Raw genomic sequence first — 19901 nt, forward strand, 5'->3', positions numbered from 1 at the left:
TATATATGTTATGTAAACTATACAGTATAGCACTATATATATGTTATATATATATGTTATATATATATATATATGTTATATATAGTGCTATACTGTATAGTTTACATAAAACTATAGCTCCAGAATCTAATCTTTTAAAATATATGTTATATATACTGCTATACAATATATATACAATATACAATATATATACTGTATACTATACATACTATATAGTATATAGTATATATACTATACTATATAGTATACTATATACTATACAATATATATACTGCTATACAATATAGCAGTATAACGACGAGTCATGTTTACCATCTTGCTTTTTACTTAAAGAACAGTAGTGTTGCATTCTTAGGAGGAGATATGAAAATAAAGGATCTTAAAGAATCATCACAGTGTTTTAAAAAGTCTAATTTAAGTTAAATGGATTGATACCATGGTAGTGACATGCATTGAGTTTGCTCTGGAGTGTTTAAAATCACAATGTACGTAACAAATATAACGTTTTTTAAAGAAGATACAAAGGACAAAGGACAGTGTTCACTAAAAGTTATATGATAATTTCTAATTATAAAGATAAGACAAATAAAATGAAGAAGTACAAAAACAAAACTATTTCTTGAATCTCCTCATAATTTACAAAGGGAATTTTATCAAAATAATTTAAGAAAATAATCTTCTGCACAGGTGGTTTTCAAATTATATTTTGGTTTATAAACCACAAAAGTCAACAAAAGTAATCCACCTAAAACTCTTATTATTTTGTAATTAATCATACCTTCAAATATATATTAATTTAAATTAATTCAAAACCAGATTTTAAAAGGTGTGTTAAGATGTAAACATAAAATAGGACTTGTGGAAGAAAAAGCTTATTACCAGGCTAAACTTGAGAACAACAAGCAGAAATCTATAATAACAACAGTTACTAGTGGTAATGTTTTGTTAAAGTACTTATAAATCTTTTTTTTTTTTTTTTTTTTTTTAATAGCTGTATAGATGGTAGCATATTAAAATGTACAAGGCTAAGTGACCGAGTAGATTAATACACTAAGCTTTTGCTTTCAGAGACCAGCTTTCAATTTTTATGTCAGACCATAGTTATAGTCCCATTTTTGTCCATAGTAAAACTCAGCGCATAACATGAAAACGCATCATGTATTAAGACAGACAATAGAGACAAGTTTGCCAAAACACGAAGAAAACTCTAGAAAATCCTCTGTCTGCTGTCTCACCAGTGACAATAAGCTGTCCTTTTCAGAGAGGTAATAGTATAAACACAGCTCTTGCCTTCAGACAAAGAGAATAATCCTTTGATTTTAACCAACTGTAAACATGCAGCCCAATCTACCCTGGACTACAAGGGATTGGAGATCCTCCCTCTGATGACCAATAGGAACTGAGGGCACCTAACACCTCAGAGGATGAGATCAATGCCAGCAATATGACATGAAAATAATCCCTAGGACAGGCATCTGTCCACAGCTGTTTTCTTTGGGCCTAGAAATTCTGGGAAACAAAAGAAGAAAAATGTCACTAACTGTTTAACATAAGACTTCATCCCTGTATATCACTCCAAAACCTGGAGGAGTGAGTGGTCTCATACTGTACACTCTAGATGTTATCTGCCTATTCAAGTGTATTCAGTTGGGACTCTGATAATAGTGAACGTTTCTCTTTGATACTTTTAATCTCAATTTAGACTGTTGACAGTTTGATGATAGCTTTTCCTAAAATTACTGGAAGAGACTTTGCCTTTTCAGCAATATACCGAGTGAGCAAAATTCAAGTGCTTCCAAAAAGGATATTGGAGTGAAGGGGCAATTTAGCTTTATTTCCAACTTTAGGAAAAGCAAGAACAGGAGGTTTTGTTTATTGGTGTTTTGCTGCTACTTTATGTACGGTATATAATTCCCTGTCAAATATAGAACAGTTTTCATTAGCTTTGAGCTAGGCATTCAGTTAGAGCAGCTTTAATTCTATAAAATATCATCCATGATTAGGATTGTTTTGAAAAAAAAAAACATTGTCTGGAGCTCTGAATCACATTTCTGAGTAAGCCTGTACCCCAGCAAAAAGACAATTTGTTTTTCCTACTACAGATTGATGTTTGGCCCCAAGTATTTTCCAAATAGATTTGTATAGATTGCATTATTCTTAATATTCACAAGAATATTTTGACAGTGATAGCACTGACATGTGACAGCACTGACATGTGTCTTGGTCACATATGCATCAGGAGTTCTTGTTGCAGTCAAAACTACAAATATAAACAGCTCTGAGGAAAGCTGGTTAAAGTAGGTGGTAACTTCAGTGTTACAGTTACACGTAACTAGATAACTTAGTAAGGAAATTCTAACAGTATTATTACTGAAAGCTTGTATTCTTGCAAGCATTATAGTCTTCAAAATTTTGCAGTATATCATAGTACAAGGTATAAAAGTTACAAGGCCAATAAAATTTCTTGCAGCCTTAGGTATGCACATAGCCAAGCACTTGCTAAATTGAGATCTCTCCCTCTGTCTTGATATTAACCTAAAAGTTTTGTCTGAGCTAAAAATTTTTTTCACTTGGTCCTAAAAAGATAGTAAAAGAGTAACAGACCTTCAAACCACATTCATCAAAATTAGACATACTGTATAATCTACAGTAGGAAGAAGTGCTATAATTAAAAATAAAAATAAAAATGGGGGAGGGGGAGAGGGAGGGAGTGCATTTAAATTGCATAGCCAAACACCTCAGAAGACAACAATGCCATGATGAATCATGATCATTCAGCTCATGCTGAGTTCTAACACCACCCTTGGTCATCCTTATAGCAGGCACTGTACATAGCAGATGAACCTGAAACACTGCTGTACTGCTTCAGTAGTCCACACTTTTTTTTACAAAGTATGAAGTGAGGGGTATCTAGTTTCTGTTGTTTACTTAAGTTGATAGATTTTTTGCTATGTTAGTAAAAATCTTAGCATCTCTACAGATATTTGGGCATCTAAAAAACACACATCTGCATAGTGATCAACCTTACAAGTATACTGCTGATATTTTCTCAGCACCATGTAAGAAAAATATGTACTCAGGAAATACTTAGGTATAACTTGACAAGTAATATTAGAATGGTAGATAGGAAAACAGAGAAAAACAAAATAATGAAGAATATATTAATTAATGTGGAACTCAAGACATGAAGTTTCCCTTGTATATCTCTAACCTCAGAAATACTTTAAGTGTGTAAGATTTCTTCCTTCACAATGTGTTTCTCAGTTAATATGATTATCTCAAATCTCCAGCATTTCAGATTGTCAATTATTTTTTTTCAGGGAACTGACCAAGAAGCATATTTTTTTTGTGGACAACATGATATTCATTTTGTAAGCCTCAGCCACGATTATCAAGAACTCTTGTGTTCTCTGATAGTGTTGTTTATTTTCATTCATCAGAGTTTTAACACTTGTCAAAGTCATCTAGTAAGGTCACAGAGAAGTGACCTTAGCAATTTGAAAGCTTGTTGCTTCTCATTTGGTGACTTATGTTCAAATAAAAATGGAAAACCAATGGTACTTATCACATTACAAGATACAAAACTTGAATTTATTAAGGAAATATGAATAATCAAAAGATTTTTAATATATGCACAGGGAAACAACAATTAAGAAGGAAGAAAATCACTGCATTACCTTTTTTTCTTTCTTTTTTTTTTTTTTTGTAATTGACAAAAACATTTCTCCAGAACAATAAATGGGATAATCTGTAGTATAGTTGTATAGTTCCAATGTAAATGATCACCTCATACTTGCCTTTGAAAAACTTTTTGTTTTATTAAACACACAGCAATATTTTTGTGATAAGCCTATTCTGTCTTCAATTTGCTTGTACTCAAGACTTAAATTTAATTATACATGAACAAAAAGGTGGCTTACTGTCATTTTAAGAATTCTCTACACAAACATCTATTTAGTCTAAGGACTAATTTTGGATCCCTTGGGCACACATACTTTCCCCAAGAAACATAATAGCAACAGTCTTCAATAATTTCCATGAACTTTTAAAACTTGCCTAAACAGGTATGTACCAGTATGGCAGCCATTTATTGATTCCCTCCCTAACACTGGCTGCAGCAATTTACGTGCCTCAATCCTATATTAGACCGTCTAAATTTGTTCATGTTTGTGATAAAACATACAGAAACTTTCCACACACCTGCCCATCAACATTTTTCAAAAATTTAGACATAACTAGAAATTCATCCTTTACAGATAAAATATTAATTTATGTATATTCATTGTGTATAGATGTGTGATGAGAAACATAGCCTGTCTAGTAATAGAAAAAAAAAAAAAATGTATTCATTGTGGATTGAATTTATTACATGCTTGCAGAGAGTATCAAAACACTAGTCTATAGGGAATGTTTCTTCCTGTAAATTCGCACAGCATCAAGCACAATGGGGCTTTAATTTCACTTTGAGGTATTTGAGAGTCTCGTGATAGCAGAAAATATTATAGAAAGCAACAATACACTAAGTCTTTAACCACTTTATCCTATAGAATGGTTAGGGAATAACTTTATTTACAATATGTTCATTTTTTTTTGTTTCTTCAGGAAACACACAGAAGGGTTGTCACTGAAAGAAAGAGATAAAGTTTAAAAAAGGGGGTAAAGAAGGATACTAAAAAATATGCAAAGGTAGAACCTGACGGGACAACTATATACAGCAGGCTACAAAAGCAAAAGGTCTTGCTTTCCTTTCCTCTCCTGTGAACTGGGATACAGGTCTCCAATGGGCTAGCCTGCAGTTGTGACAAATCCCAATACGCTGTTATGTTTAGAAATACCAACAGGTGGCATGGCATGATTACATGGGAGACAGCTTTCCTTGATGAAATGGGATTTTCCAATTCCCCTGCTCCTCAGCCAAGCACAATTAACTACAGGTTAGCAGTTGTCTTTACTAAACTTCCAGTATAAATTAAAGGAACTTTTAATTAAGAGGGAGAGGGGGAAACAGAGGCATGGTGTTACCACAACTTGCCTGACGTGTATGTAGAGGCTTACTGAGATGACCTCCTCACCCTACACAGAAACAGGAAACAGTGATTTATTTCAAAATCTGTTTTCAGACGTTAGACCATGGTACTGAAATAAAACAAGAGCACCACAAATGAGTATTGTACGGAAGGTGGAATTGAAGAAAAGAGGTACCACTTTTTTTTTTTTTTTTTTTTTTTTTGCTTCAGTTTTATGTTTTGCCTAATGTCACAAAGATCTGAACAACTTTCTTTCATCAGCAGACATTAAAAAAATATATAAAACCAGTAATTTAATCAGTATTAATAAAGAAGATAAATACAATTGGACTACTCTGAACTAATCCACCATTTTAATTTATTATTATAAATGTACCTCATTACAAATAATTTCCTTGTGAACTACAGGGATTCTTTTCACCATGTTTTTTTCTTATCAATAATAAAGAGAATTCATGAGACAAGAAGGGAACTTAAGGGCAGGTATTGGTAGCATAAGGGTTTTATTTGGCTTTGTGTTTCTTCTTCCTACCAATCTAATAATCTTAACCATAAATAATAATAATAATAATAATAATAATAAACAGAAGTCTGAACTTCTAAATCTGTTGGGCATTACTTCATGGAAGTGAAAAATGCTTCTCTAGTATGCAATCATAAAATAAAACATGAAGGAAAAATAAACAAAAAAGAATGGGTAACACATTCTAACTTCCAGAGGAGATTAAAATCAGGCCCACAGTGGCAACTGGCTCTTAAGAGTCCAGGAACCTAATTAGACTTAAGAACAACAACAACAACAAAATAGAAAAAAGGTAATATTTAGAAGGCACCAGGAGCCAGGAGGAAGGGAACATCTTGTGTAGGTATACTGTTCATTTGCTGCATCAGAACAAATTTGTATAGATCAATGGTTCAAAAAATACAAATGGACTGCTATTTTTGGCAACCACACATGTTCTTTCAAATACGTTCAGCTGCTGAAGAAAGTAAAGGGGGAACTTAAATTCAGATAAGCCAATCCTCTTTCAGTCATGGGTGGAGAAACAGCAAAACTTAAATGACTCTGTTTCCCAAAATAAATCTCTGTACTAGACACTTCCCTTCCATATTTCTAAATGCCAGAATAAACTAGCATTTATCTAATAAATCCATACCTGTGTTAGCAAAGAATGCTGCAACCCAGTTCCAACATCTTTTAGTTTAATAAATAACACAAGTGTTTCAGCTATAATGAAGAGTGTGACTTTGAACTAAGCAAATATTCATTCAGGACATTTTAGCAGGCTATTTTCATATCTGATGCTACTAACAGAGTAGATCAAATTATTGTAGTACTAGGAAGACAAGAACAGCAATCTTATATTTTGGTTGACCTTCCAATTCCAATGACCTTTAACAAGAAAAGGCAAGAGGATTTTGCTTATTTAACAGAAGTAGGGGAGCTGAAGGAGATGCAAAGCATTTCAGAAGATATTTCCCTCATTCTCATATAAGAGAGGTTATACTTCTCCCTTGAATTTACTTTACCTTTTGGTTTGCACTTAATATTAAATTGCAAGGTTGAAAGCAAGGTGCAACTGGATCAAAGATGTAAATGAACGTAAGATAATTCTTACGCATTTAGGCTTAATTGAGTGCAATCGATATGTCTGGTGTGCAGCCAAATTCAACTATTGTGAAAAGCACCTAATGTATGGACATTATTTTTGGACTACTGAATGCCAGAAAATAATGAGCTGGCATTCAGCTTTGGTGAATCAGACCTTGAATTTTCATCTAAGAGCAGTTTTGAATTATTACTGAAGATAAGGTGTAAATGTGCAAGGGAATTTTATCCATGTTTCTTCCATGAATCATAAATGAGGAAAAAAATTACAGTCTAAATTGCACTTAAAAGGAATAAAGTCTTTTCATGTCATACATGATTTATCAAAATGATCTCATTTTAAGGGTACTGTGGTGTATCTTGATTAATAACATTAGTAAGCATGATGAATGGCCTCTTTAATGGTAACACAGAATTTATCGGCAAAATCCCTACTTCTACCAAAAAGGGTGGGAAGTAAAACACACAGCAGATAGTTACTTGCAGGAGAAGCTTAAGTAAACTCTCTCCCGTGTCCATTGCATCTAAGAAGCCTTTAAAAATTCTGAATTTAAGTTTATTCTCAGGTTCATTTTGAAAACAATTAACAAGTTTAGCCTAACATGGTGGTTCTAACCACTGCAAAACTCACTGCCAAACAAGCTGAACTCTGAATGTAATGTAGCATATTAAGGTCTTCTGAGAACATTGGTCCCAACCCCTTACAATGTATTTCAATATCCTCTTTATTTTGCTTTAATATCCTAAATGTTTCCCTTCTCCCATTACTCCATCTTCCCCTCTTCCCCCCTCCCCTTTTTTTAAGCCTGCTCCAGCCTGCCCTAACTAATTTCCTTTTGGGCTGACAGATCAGAGGCCTTCCTACCACTGTTCCTTTTAGACCTGTGAAGCCCTCCTCGTAATCCTGCTGCTTGTCCACAATTAATCTTTCCAGTTGCCACATTATTAACACTACCACCCACAGACATAGGATGCCTGAGCACGGCTGGACACTAGCTCCCCACTGGAGCATCAAAGTTGTCAATCACACACTAGTCAGAAAGTTGCCTGCTGTCAACATCAGAGGTTTTCATCCTCTCCTACCCGCTGATCAAACATTTTTCTTCAGAAGATTAATTCAAAGTCCCCACCCATTTCCTCCCATATCCTCTTTCCCTTTTAGGTTTACTCAATGATCCATCTTCTGCATGGAAAAGGAAGCAGTGTATAATAGAAATCCTTTCAAAACAAAAGTTCAGCAAAACTAAATTTAAATCCCAGCTGTTATCAGCCCCAATCCCCTCACCCCCACCCCCGGCAAGTTAAACACCTTAAAGAGCTTGGATTAGACCTAGTCACAAATGCCTTTGATCAAAGGCTCCAAGACTTTACACAAACGTAATCACAAGGCAATGACTGCATCTAAGAAGCCTGAATTGATTTGTTCTACTGTAACATATAACACATGAAAACACCCATAAGGTTTTTTGACTTTCAAGACCAATCATTTTCAACCTCTGTTACTAAAAGCTAAGTATTTTAGCAACTACCTAATTTTATTTTTTTAACCAAAGCAGAAAAAGTTGCTTCTTAATGCATGATATTTGCCTTCTATCTGTTTAAAATTTGTATCTTAGCTACCTGCATTTAGCAGCAAAAGGATGCAAAAGATTCTGCTTGGTCACTCTATTCAGTTTCATGAGCTTAAGGAAAGAACTTCAGTTTGACCACTTCTCCCTAATCATATCCCAGATTCTAATATTTTCATTTATGACAAGTTGAGAGTTATTCCTCAAGTGGCTCAATATTTTTCATTATGCCAGATAATAGAATCTGTCCTCAAAGGACCAATTACCAATGCTAGCAACACAACAGTGAATTAAAGGATTACCCACCAATATATCCCAACGAGAGACCTGTTTGTTGTAAAACTTAAGGCTCAGTTTTAAAAGGAGAATAAAATCACACTACAAGATAAATTCAAAGTTGCTAAATCGTACTGTTCCCTAAAATGGATTTCTGAATACATATTTTCTCTTAGGCATTGATTCATTAATTAAGCAGGAAATTGACACAAGACCCCCCCCCCCCTTAAACGGAAAAAAAAAAAAAAAAGTATAATGCAATGCAGAAGAATCTGCTGCTTTGACTGCTGTTCTGAGTTTGGGACAGTAAATTCAACCAGGAAGTTTACATTTTTTTTCTTAAATTTCTTTACTAGTATCTTTACCACCAGTTCACCTTATGGGAACATGTGCTAACTTCTTTTCATTTACAGTATGCAGAAGGATTCAATGGGTGTACAGTCATAAAGAAAATGCAAGAAAATAAGTAAATAAATGGTTGTGTCATACCCCAAAACAGAAAACTCTGCAAGTCTTGCCACAAAATTTTGAAAAGTCACACACAACTGTTCTTTGATGTGTCTTGTAGAGCAAACCACAAATGAACCGCAAGATGCAAGCAGTGCCATTCACTGCATTTCACTCATTGCACTTTGGATCTGAAGGAGCGAGAGAACAGTACTGAGTTCTTAGATACTGTAACTTCATCTGAAGGTGCAAAAGCACAGGCAGGTCACTTATGTGAAGAGAAATACATTAATAATCTATTAGACTGCAAGTTTATTTTAGTTGTTCCATAAAATATTTTTAACCAATGATATCAGAACTGCAGAACACAACTCTAGTTCAAGCTTTCATGTCTAAATCCTACTGAATGACAGATGATTCTTATATACCTTCTTTCAAGCAGACTGTCCTGAAATGTTCTATGTTCTTTGGAATACCGTATATGCTAGAATGCTATCCTGAGTATATAAATATACTGTGAAGCATTTACTTAGAAATTTCACACGAATGCCTCCAAATCAAAATATGCTATTCTGTGTATTGCCTTATACCATACAGTAATTATCAAACTAGTCTGACAAACGCAAAAGGTGTCCAAAACAAGATACTCACAATCCATTTTCTCTTACAAAGAGAAAATACCTTTAAATTTTGAAAACACCTGAAATGGAGTAATGCTGTGATTTATGCTTTGCTATGACAGTTATTAGTAGCATACAAAGTACATATAAACCCAGGTGCAAAACTCAAGCACACGTTATCTACAGTATTGTGACATATTGCTTTTCTCATATTTTGAAATATAGATGACTCAGAGCTTCCACACTTGTTTTTGCAAATCTGATGCCCACAGATTTTCCAGAAGTCAAGGGGAAATTAGTATGGTAAATTGCTTTTCTGGATAGGAACCTCTGAGACTGTTCCATAAATTAAATCAGTAACATAATATCATCACTTGCAAACAAGTTCAAGTCAATGACAACCAGAGGAATGCAGAACTGCATGCATGTCTCACTGCCCAAACATAACTGTTTGCAATGTTAGAGGGTTGGCTTTGCTTTGCTATTCATTCTGCTGCCCCGTCTTCATTTTTTCAGAAGTACGGACAATGCTGCAAAAATGAAAGACAGGTCCTAAAAATTATGCAATGATATCAGTTTAATAACTAGTGTTCTGTTACACTGATCACCTTGCTTAGTGGGCACGGGAACTAAGAAACTGGAAGGTTAAAAATGCTTTTAAGGCACCTTCTTTCTGCCATATGGGAACAAAACTGAACTGCAGCTAAAACCTCTTGTCACACTACTTAGTCAGCAGAAGGGGGTGCTGTAGTGTAACCTATTTAAAATGCAAATAGAGTAACTTTTGTAACAGCAGATTAAAACTAGCATTTTATTCACTTGGCATACCCACAGCATACTGAATGTTGGAATCAGACTTGTCACTGTGCACCGCAGGTTATTAATAGAGCTCAGAGTGGTGTCGCTAAATGTGCAAGTTAAAAAGCAAATAAACAAAAATGGATTTATCTGTGGTATTTGTTCTCTGGAAGAATTCAGCAAGGCCTGCCTTACACTGCACATTTGTTTATCCAAGATCACTGAGGTTCCTTCCCCCCCCCCCCCCCCAAGTATTTGATTGACAGCCACTTACCACAGCCAGAAGTCCTGGGATATGTGATCTATAACATTAACATTCTAGAGAAAAACACAGTTATTTTCAACCTGGACAAACAAATTTATTAAATAAGACAGACAGGAAAGAGTCTGTGGTGCACAACCACTTCTTTCTAATAGGTCTTTCTAGACGCTCATGAGCTATCTGTACAGAAGAAAACACAGTCAAAGACTTCAGCAGAACCAAATCAACACATTGTGCTATGGCTTTACACTTCATTTTCTGACAATGTCAGGTGTTAGGGCTGGCAAGTGGGTTTCCTCTCTATATTCAAGCCAACTCCTGTTTTCTTCATCTCGATCTCTCAGAGATTCATCAAAAATGAGATTTAATTACATCTCCTCCTCCTCCTCCCGCTCACCAAAAGAGTGTAAACATGACTCCTTTTTATCTCCTGATACATCTGGACAAGTAGACAATGTGCTAAAACAAAATAAATCTGCCCTGACAGTCACATCAAAGGGTTCAGCTAGGGGCTTGCAGCTACTTAAGGCACAGGAATGTTGTTGCTAAGCATCGCTCTACAACCTATCAGTCCCTTAAAGAAGAGCTTTTTTCTTTCAGAGGGAGATGAGGAAAGCTGGAGAGTGGGAACCAGACTGCAAGGGGAGATTGGGGATTTTGGAGGATTTTGAAGCTTAAAGTGAATTGTGTGAAGAAAAGGGGTTTTGTTTTGTTTTGCCTCTTGACATACAGTGTAATTTTTGGGGATGGAGAGTAAGCAAGGAAGGAAGGAGGGGCTGAAACTTGTTCATGAAACATCTGAATTTTTCCCCTTAGATTAAAACAGGCAAAGTCTTTGACACCCTTTTTCCAAATCCCTGTACTTACTGTAGATTCAAATTAGAACAATAGGGGTGGGATACCAAGCCTGTAAAAAACATACTGTGAAACACATCCCATACCCTGCTTTTCTATCAAGCATTTGATGAATGTGAACATTCCTAAAGACCTGAAACCAGCAATAAAGTCCGTATCTCATCAACGTGCTGTATAGGGAAAGGAAAGTTTTGATACATATGCACGTAACACAATTTGATGCTCGATTTACTAGTAAAAATTATTCCCTTTAGAGAGAAGCCTTCACTGAAATCATCTGTCTTCAACAACGTGCCCTGCAGGACCTCATTCAGTGCTTACAACTCCAAAGGAAGCCAAAGCCATGCTAAAGCCAGACCTTAGAACTGCGCTAACTACAAGCACAGTTGTGATGAAATGGACAGTAAATAAATAAATTGAATTATGCTTTCATCTCACAGATGCAGAAGCATATTCAAGGCAGATAGACAATCCAGCCAGAAAAGTAGGGAACTATTAGGCTCAAAGCTTAATTATCCCAAAGGTCAGCTAGGAAAACCAGTAGTTTGGTTACAGCACCACTGAGAGGTGAATGAACTTAGATCACACATCTATGCCTTATAAAACTAGTTTAAAGGTTTAAAAAATCCTCCTCCCTTTTTATGAATTAAACAAAGAAAATGCAAAAGGGACTCATTCTACATGCAGGGTAACTATCAAGAACATGAACAATTACTGAAGCTGTGATATTGCACAAATAAATAACACTTAGCATTATCTTCAGCACTATCATATTTATTAAACAGTGACTGAGGGCAGCAGTAACCATTTTTATTGTCCCATATAGCTCTTATTTTCTAATTAAACAGAAGGTTATTTCCACTGCCAGTGCAGCCATTTATCTTATTTGAGTGTTACATAATATTTTTTGCCAGCCAAGCCTGACTGTGAAACGTTCTGTGTGGTGAACTGTGGCCCAACTTGCTTTCCTGTTTGGTAATCATAGAAATGGGCCATTTTGTGCTGTGTTAATAAATAAACTTTTTGCAATTTCTCCTAAAACATGATAAAGCTTATACTTTGTCCTACCCTCTAGCTTCAATACAAGGGCAATGAGCTGTATTATTAAAGATATAGGTCAAGCAAACCTGATGATTTCAATCCTGTGGGGTGCTTTAGAAACTGTTGTCATATTACTGAGATCATTCTGCTGTTCCTAATTATTCCTCTTGGTTGCTTCACATTTCAAGTGACTTCTCTCACACTTATGTCAAAATTTATAAGCTGCTCTGTGTAACAACACTACATTATTTCCCCACTTGTTATGGTAATATAGGACAGAAACTAGGAGAATGCTTTAATCTAGCTGACAAGGATAATGTAGTCTAGAAACGTAATAAACTTTGTATTCTACCACAGAGTTGTTAGCTTTTTTTCTTCTACCATGAAACATTTCTTATAGATAGACATCTTAGAAAAATTAATTGCTACAATAACTTGCATATCCTCTAATCTAAGTTCCTTTTATCAGAAAAAAAAAAAAAAAAGTATCAACATTAAAGCATTCACTCCAATAGCTTGTGCCTTGTCCTATAATCACTATTGTCCAACAGTCTGATGACTACTGTAAAACTAAGCACTGAGAAAGTGAATATATTTCCATGAAATCTGTGCATCACACAAGCAGTGCAAAATGTTTGCAATTAACAGGCTGGGCTTTAACAGGGCTGTAACACATCTCCAGCTGACTCACACAAAATTTTATTTGCACTAAGTAGATTGAGACTGGGCAAACATAAAATCATTTTTGCATGATAGCTTCATGTTGTACGGTGTCTTGTGAAGGATTTCAGAATTTAAGGAAAGCTGGCAGTGGAAAAGGTCATCTAATGAAAGGTTTGAATTTCAAAGTTACTGAGGGTATTGCTTGCTATGTGGGATAAGCTGAAGCATGATTTCCTTCAGAACACACTAGAGAGCATGAAATAATATTTAAAAAATAAACAAAAGAACAAACAAACACACACAACTCCAGTTACAAAATGTTGTATCGGTAACTCGACCATGACATCCATCCTGAAAGTTCTAAAGACAGTTTTGCTGAAATAGCTTGTATGTTCAATTTGTTGTATTTGTCAAACGTTCAGTGTTCTTATAAAGGAAGGAAGGGGAAGGAAGGGGAAGGAAGGGGAAACTAAAAATATAAAACAACAACAAACAACCACATAATAAATCAATGAAAAAAGACCTATTCCCTCAAAGTGTGCTGTATCATTATGATAATATTAGAGGAAGTCCACTGCATCAAAGTAAGGCAATACAACAGGAAAAAGAGCACTGGTCTACAAAGGCAACTTTTGAAGGGACCTTTTCCAGATATACGAAAAATATTACTTAATTGAACATGTTTACAGGAATCAGAAAGGAGGCAAAGATGAAGCTGGTGTTGATCCAGTAAGAAATACACACCAACATCACAGTGAGAAGGAAAAAAGGAAGAATGCAGAACAGACCTCCACTTTCTCTCTTTATAGAGTTGGTGACCTGACTGAAGATAAAGTTTCCAATGTTTGGGGGAGGGGGAGACAAGAGGCAGAAGAATTATCTTCTCAAGTGTTTCACATCTGGATCTCAATTAGGAGAACTAGACTCCCTGTCATGTCCAGAAAACTAGTAGAATGAACTGTTCATGTGCTTATACAGTGAGATTTCCCCCTTGCATGACTTTTATTCTCTCCCAGACAGAAGGCCCAGCATGTACACAGGACACACTTTGCCTCTTCCTTTTGGCTTTTCATCTACCACCTGCCAATATGTAAAACATTATTGGAAGTTGATGATTTTAAAATTATATCTTCAGATTTGTTTCCAGAAGTGTTAACCAAAACAAGGCAATGTCACAGTAAAGCTGAGCTGTCATGGAAAACACATTTAGGCTTATGACTTGCATGACATAGCATAATACAAATACAGGAAATTTGGGGGACATAAAACATGTGGTTAACTGATATATCATTAATTTGTAAAGCACCTGCATAGAAGACAGAAAACAAATACCCATGGGAATGATTAGACAAATGAACAAGAAATAATATTAGGATCTTCACAAATTAAGGTATAAAAGATACAAAAGCATTAGACTACAGTGCTTTATCAGCAGCATGATATCAGTATATTTACCTAGATTTTATTTTAGTGAATCAAACAAAAATGCTGGGAAATACTAGATGCTATAAGAGGAGGCAACAATCAAAAATAGCAATGGAAAATATAATACAAATTTGTGAAAAACAAAAACATAAAGGTAAAACTGCTGTACACAAAAGAAGAAGAAAAAAAAAAAAAGCACTGTTGCAGGACTGACACTTTAGGATTTGAATTTACCTTAACTACATCTAAAATAATGTCCTACATAAAGCAGTACAGAACTGTCTGACTTCTTATCCATACTTGTATTTCAGCAATGCATAATGAGAAGAGGGTATCATAATTATTTTTTATAATTGCTTTTCTTCAACTTATTAAGAAGTGATGTACACTTTTTATTTAGAGGAGAGGAGGTTCAGATGGATGGTGAGGTTCCCAAAAGCTGGCTTAGGAGTGTGGTGATGAAAAACTGGTGAGAACTCTTTGTTTCTTGAGATGATGGATTTAATGAACATCATCCCAAAATGCATTAGATTCTGCCTCTCTGAAAGGCTTTCTATGCTCTCAGTGAGTAAATGCTCTAACTAGTGGTCCTTACCTGTAAAACAAAGATAGCACGTGACAAAGTCCATCCCTCAACTCAACAGTTTCCCTCAGAAACTACTCCCCCCAAATTTGCTCATCTTCAGAACATATTATAGTTCGAGGATGAGGGAAGGGTGGTTTGTTTTGTGTTTTTTGTTTGATTTTTTTTTTTTTTTTAAGGCTGAGATTAACCACTCAGTTAGAGTATTGCTGATATTTTTCTTGATTTCAGCTGTTCCTCTGATTATAAGGCTTACGTGTACAGAGCACTTCCAGTCTTAGCTAAAACCCTGCCATCTACATACAGTCTGTTGCAAATCTAGGAAACTTGTTCCAACAAATTAGCCAGGCCACTGACATTCTTTTTTCCTGTGCTGGGTGTGTAAAGTTCTAGGTGCAAGAGCTGGTTCTTCTCATATCCACTGCTGGGTAGGGGGAAGTTCCTCATGTTGCCATTCACCTGAACCTGGACACTATTTGCTTGCATCTCTTCACACACACCTGGTTACTTAAGGCAGAATTTCCTGGAATTTCTCAACATGGCCCATCTCATCTACTCTTCTAAAAAATCACTTGCCTTGTCGTCTCCCCACCACTCCCACCCTGTTTTCTCTTCAGCGTCCCAGCACCTTTCTATAACCACAGGATTCTCCAAAATTAAACACAGTATTCTCAAAGTGGTTGTACCACTAATAAATACAACGGTGGTGTTAAATTTCTCGGTCATACTTGGTACCTTAAAGTACTATGTCAGGTGTGTGTACTGGGAAAGCATATTCAGCTGAGTAATCACAAGCCTTTTTCAGAGTCATTGCCTTCTAAGATAGAATCCCTACTCTTCCAAGCATGGTCTATATTCTTAGCTGGGAAATACAGTGTTTTCATCCAGTTTTGTAAAAATGCTTACTACTTGCTTGCACCCAGTTTGACTTGCACTTTCTTGTTATTTACTGGTTTTCCAATTTTATCACAATCTGGTAACTGTTTCTCTAATGGTTTTATTTTGTATCTCATCAATAAAATAAGTTATATAGCATAGGGCCAACAAGATCTCCAAGAAAAGAATGTCTACTTTATCAACATGAGACCTGTTCACTGGTGTTTAATTCATTAAACACATGCCGTGATGAATTTGTACTATTCTAGCTTAGTAGTATAAATACAGTGCACAATATTTGCTTCACATTATTTCAAGGCCAAATGAAAGTCAATAGTAAAGGCCACAGTTTGCACTGACCAAACAGAAGACTAAAGGAACACAAGATCCTTTTGCATTCCTGTTTTCTTCTGTCCCTCTTTCTTTAAATCAGAAGTTGAACCAGAAGTGGTTGTACTTACCAATAAGATGACACTTTCAGAAAAAGCATACGCATCATACAGATTGTAACAAATGCTTTGTGAATTGTAAGACTGTTCACATAAATTGGTGTTATGCTTATTGTGGAACAGTATAAACATCAAAGGAAATTATAGAAATAAGGATGGATCAATAAAGTGGAGGGGGAACTGAATCAATATTTCCCTTCTCCCACCCTTAACATATGAAAAACTAGGTAGAAGCAATACTGATGCCACAAGCAGACAACTCAGAATCAGCTCGCTCTCTCTGAATTTACATAAATCCTACCAAAAAAAAAATGCTTATCTACAAGTTTTTTGTTCCCATCTTTCTTTCTTTCTTTTTTAAATCTATCAATATGGAATTAGAAGATTGGGGTCATGGTAGCAGGTCTACTCTCTAGAACAGTGAGTTAATTGTTCTATTGCCACAAATTCCCAGACAATATAGTGAAACAGAATGAACAGAGCCAGCTTTCATATATCTGACTCCTCTGCTCTAGTTATCCCGCTTTATGCATGGAATAACAGAAATAAATATCATGGCAAATATCTTCAGCTATTTCAATTCAAATGGAAGATTTACTTCCAGTTACATTTACTCTGAAACTTTTGGAAGAAATGAAAAAAAAAAAAAAAAAAAAAAAGGCCCTTCATAACACTGTGTGGTTTCCACACTTGACTCTCAGCATCTACCACCTGGCATGACTTTTTTTCTTATTATTATATCTATAGGCTGCATAGAGTATCAAAGTAAAAAAGAAAATGACATATTTTGACTATTCATGTCAGAACTCATTTTCTGTTACTCATACCTTTAGATCAAATTATTAGAAACAGACTGATGCATAAAATGTTTTAGGCTTAGCAAAACAATTGCTCCAACAGCACTATTTTAAAAACTGAAACTGCCCAGTTCCTTGAAGCACATATCTAACTCTTGCATCTAAATTTTACTTGTTTTCTCTCATAGAAACAGCTTTGTGCTAAAGAACACTTTTTTCCTTTTTTTTTTGTTTTTCATTTGAATCTGGCACTTGAGATACAATATGATTTTATTACTCTAATACTTTATTACTGCAATAAAACTGTACTTTAAAAAATATATTATTAAATCATGCCTTCAAGAACTGTATCACCTAATAGTGAATGTTAAATCAAAAAAATTTAGTCAAAGCTCCTGTTGATTCCATACGCAGAAGACTACATGTTAATAGGACGGGGAAATACAACACAGCAGGATGAGAAAAGTGTTCCCAGCAGTTTACATAGTTACACATACTGAATTTCCTTTTTTAACTTTACTTTATTTCTTGCAGCATCATTATCACAAAGATTGCCTGAGATGCTTCCAGTTATGTAGCAAATAAAATCCCCAGCATTTACTATTTCTTATCCCTCCCCAAGAGGAGCACGCAACAGATGATCACTTTTAAGCATTCTTCTGTACTTTTCAGCTAGAGAAGATTAGATGTATGCCTTTCACTTACAGGTAGACATCTACAGGCTAGCATCACTTCATTAATTTCCTATTGAAACATCAAAGGAATTAGGCTTATTCCCATTAGCATGATCCCTAAGCAGTTGCATCACTTAGCAAATTATTCCCATGTAAACATACAGAGATTTAAGCATTTGTTATCAAAACAGCAAGTGTATCAGTCCAAGAAAAAAATGGTATGTCCTAGGTTTGTTTAGAGGTTGGTTTGGTTAAGATTCTTCCATCTTTGTTTACTCTCTAAAACATATCATATGTAAAATTTGTCTATATCTTATTTTTGTACGCTCTTATTTTTCAAATTGCTCTGTGAATATTAAAATTATTTTCTTTTCCCCATTATAGAAGTCTGAAACAGAACACCTGAATGTTCTTCTGCACTTCAGAAAGAAGCTAATACAGATCCATTTCTTAATTTATTATTACAATTTTGAGAGAAAATAAGCAATCGACTAAGTAATGATTACTGTAAACCTAATTTAATGTATGTTCAGTGTAACCTCAATTTTCACCTGAGGGGGAAAAAACACCTGTTACATATTTTTAACATATTTCCAAAGTGACATTCTATTGTATCCACACTCACACACTTTTAAAAGAACAGTCACAAATACAGGAACAAAAGAAATCCACCTGGTGATGGAAATATATATATATATATATATATATATATATCTTTCAGCTCAACTACTTAAAATAGAAGTCAATTAGCACACCGGCACTGCTATCTGTATAGAACCTATTTTATCAGGGTCAAATTCATTGAGAAAAATAAAGCTAAAGCAAGCAGGAGGCTTTTCAGTGACACAAACTCTCATCTATGGGTTTCTCATCTTTCAGAATATACTTGACTTTTTACTTTTAATTTTACAGCGTTACCTTATCCACTCCTTTCCTCTCTTGTTCTGTTTAATAGAGGAAGGGGGGTTTTGTTTTAACAGTCCTTTATGTTTTTATAGAGAATGAATCTAAAAGGAGGACTTCACAAACCAAGAAGCACTGAGCATGTTTCGAAATGATACATACCCATCTAACAAGAATTTAAACAAGAAGCTCCATCTATCACTAGTTAATATGGCTCCAAAATGCATTTCCACATGTAACTAAAAAAAAATATTTGAAAGCATCCCGAGGGCAACAAGGCTGGCAAAGTGGCTGGAAGGCATGTCCTACAATGGGAGGATGAGGACACCTGGGTTGCCCAGTCTGGAGAAAAGGCAGCTGACAGGTGGCCTCGTTGCTCTCTGCAGCTCCCTGAGGAGAGGAAGCACAGAGGGAGACGCTGGCCTTTGCTCCCTGGTAACCAAAGGCAGGAGGTGAGGGAACTGCACAGAGCTGGGCCCAGGGAGGTTCAAGACTGGACATTAGGAAAAAATGTGCTCGAACACTGGAACAGCCTTCCTAGCAAGATGGTTGATGCCTCATGCCTGACAGTGTTCAAGAGACATTGGGACAATGCCTTTAGTAACATCCTTTTCGTTAGCCCTGAAGAGGTCAGGCAATTGGACTCGATCTTTGTAGGTTGCTTTCAGATGAACTATACTAATTTCTAATCAGAAGACTGATGAAAAAGAGCTATTTTTCATGCACAGGAGCTGCTTTCTAAGATCGCCACAAAAAGAAAAATTAACCAAGCTAATAAAACCAAACTAAAATGCTGATTCCAGATGTTGGGTGAAATTCATTATGAAACATACAGAAACTGTTCTGTCATGGCTGGGGACCTCTATGCAGCATTATTTTATTCAGGCCAGCATTTAAGCCTATTCTTACATGATAGTCTGAACAGAGGTGAATTTCTTGTCCTGCACTAGGCCTGATACAGCAATCTGAGTCACTATTGTTATTTTATAGTGTGCATGTCCCAGTGTTTTAGCTTCCACAGTGACGAT

The 19901-nt window shown here is 35.5% G+C and overlaps 1 protein-coding gene across 9 annotated transcripts in view; it reads right to left on the bottom strand.

The window, feature by feature from the left end:
* LRMDA (leucine rich melanocyte differentiation associated) overlaps positions 1-19901 on the bottom strand; it is a 694799-nt gene that overhangs the window by 108707 nt on the left and 566191 nt on the right. The gene's annotated exons all lie outside the window — the stretch shown is intronic.

This window comes from Oxyura jamaicensis, chromosome 6 (genome assembly GCF_011077185.1).
Source record: "Oxyura jamaicensis isolate SHBP4307 breed ruddy duck chromosome 6, BPBGC_Ojam_1.0, whole genome shotgun sequence".
In the NCBI taxonomy this organism is placed as follows: domain Eukaryota; kingdom Metazoa; phylum Chordata; class Aves; order Anseriformes; family Anatidae; genus Oxyura; species Oxyura jamaicensis.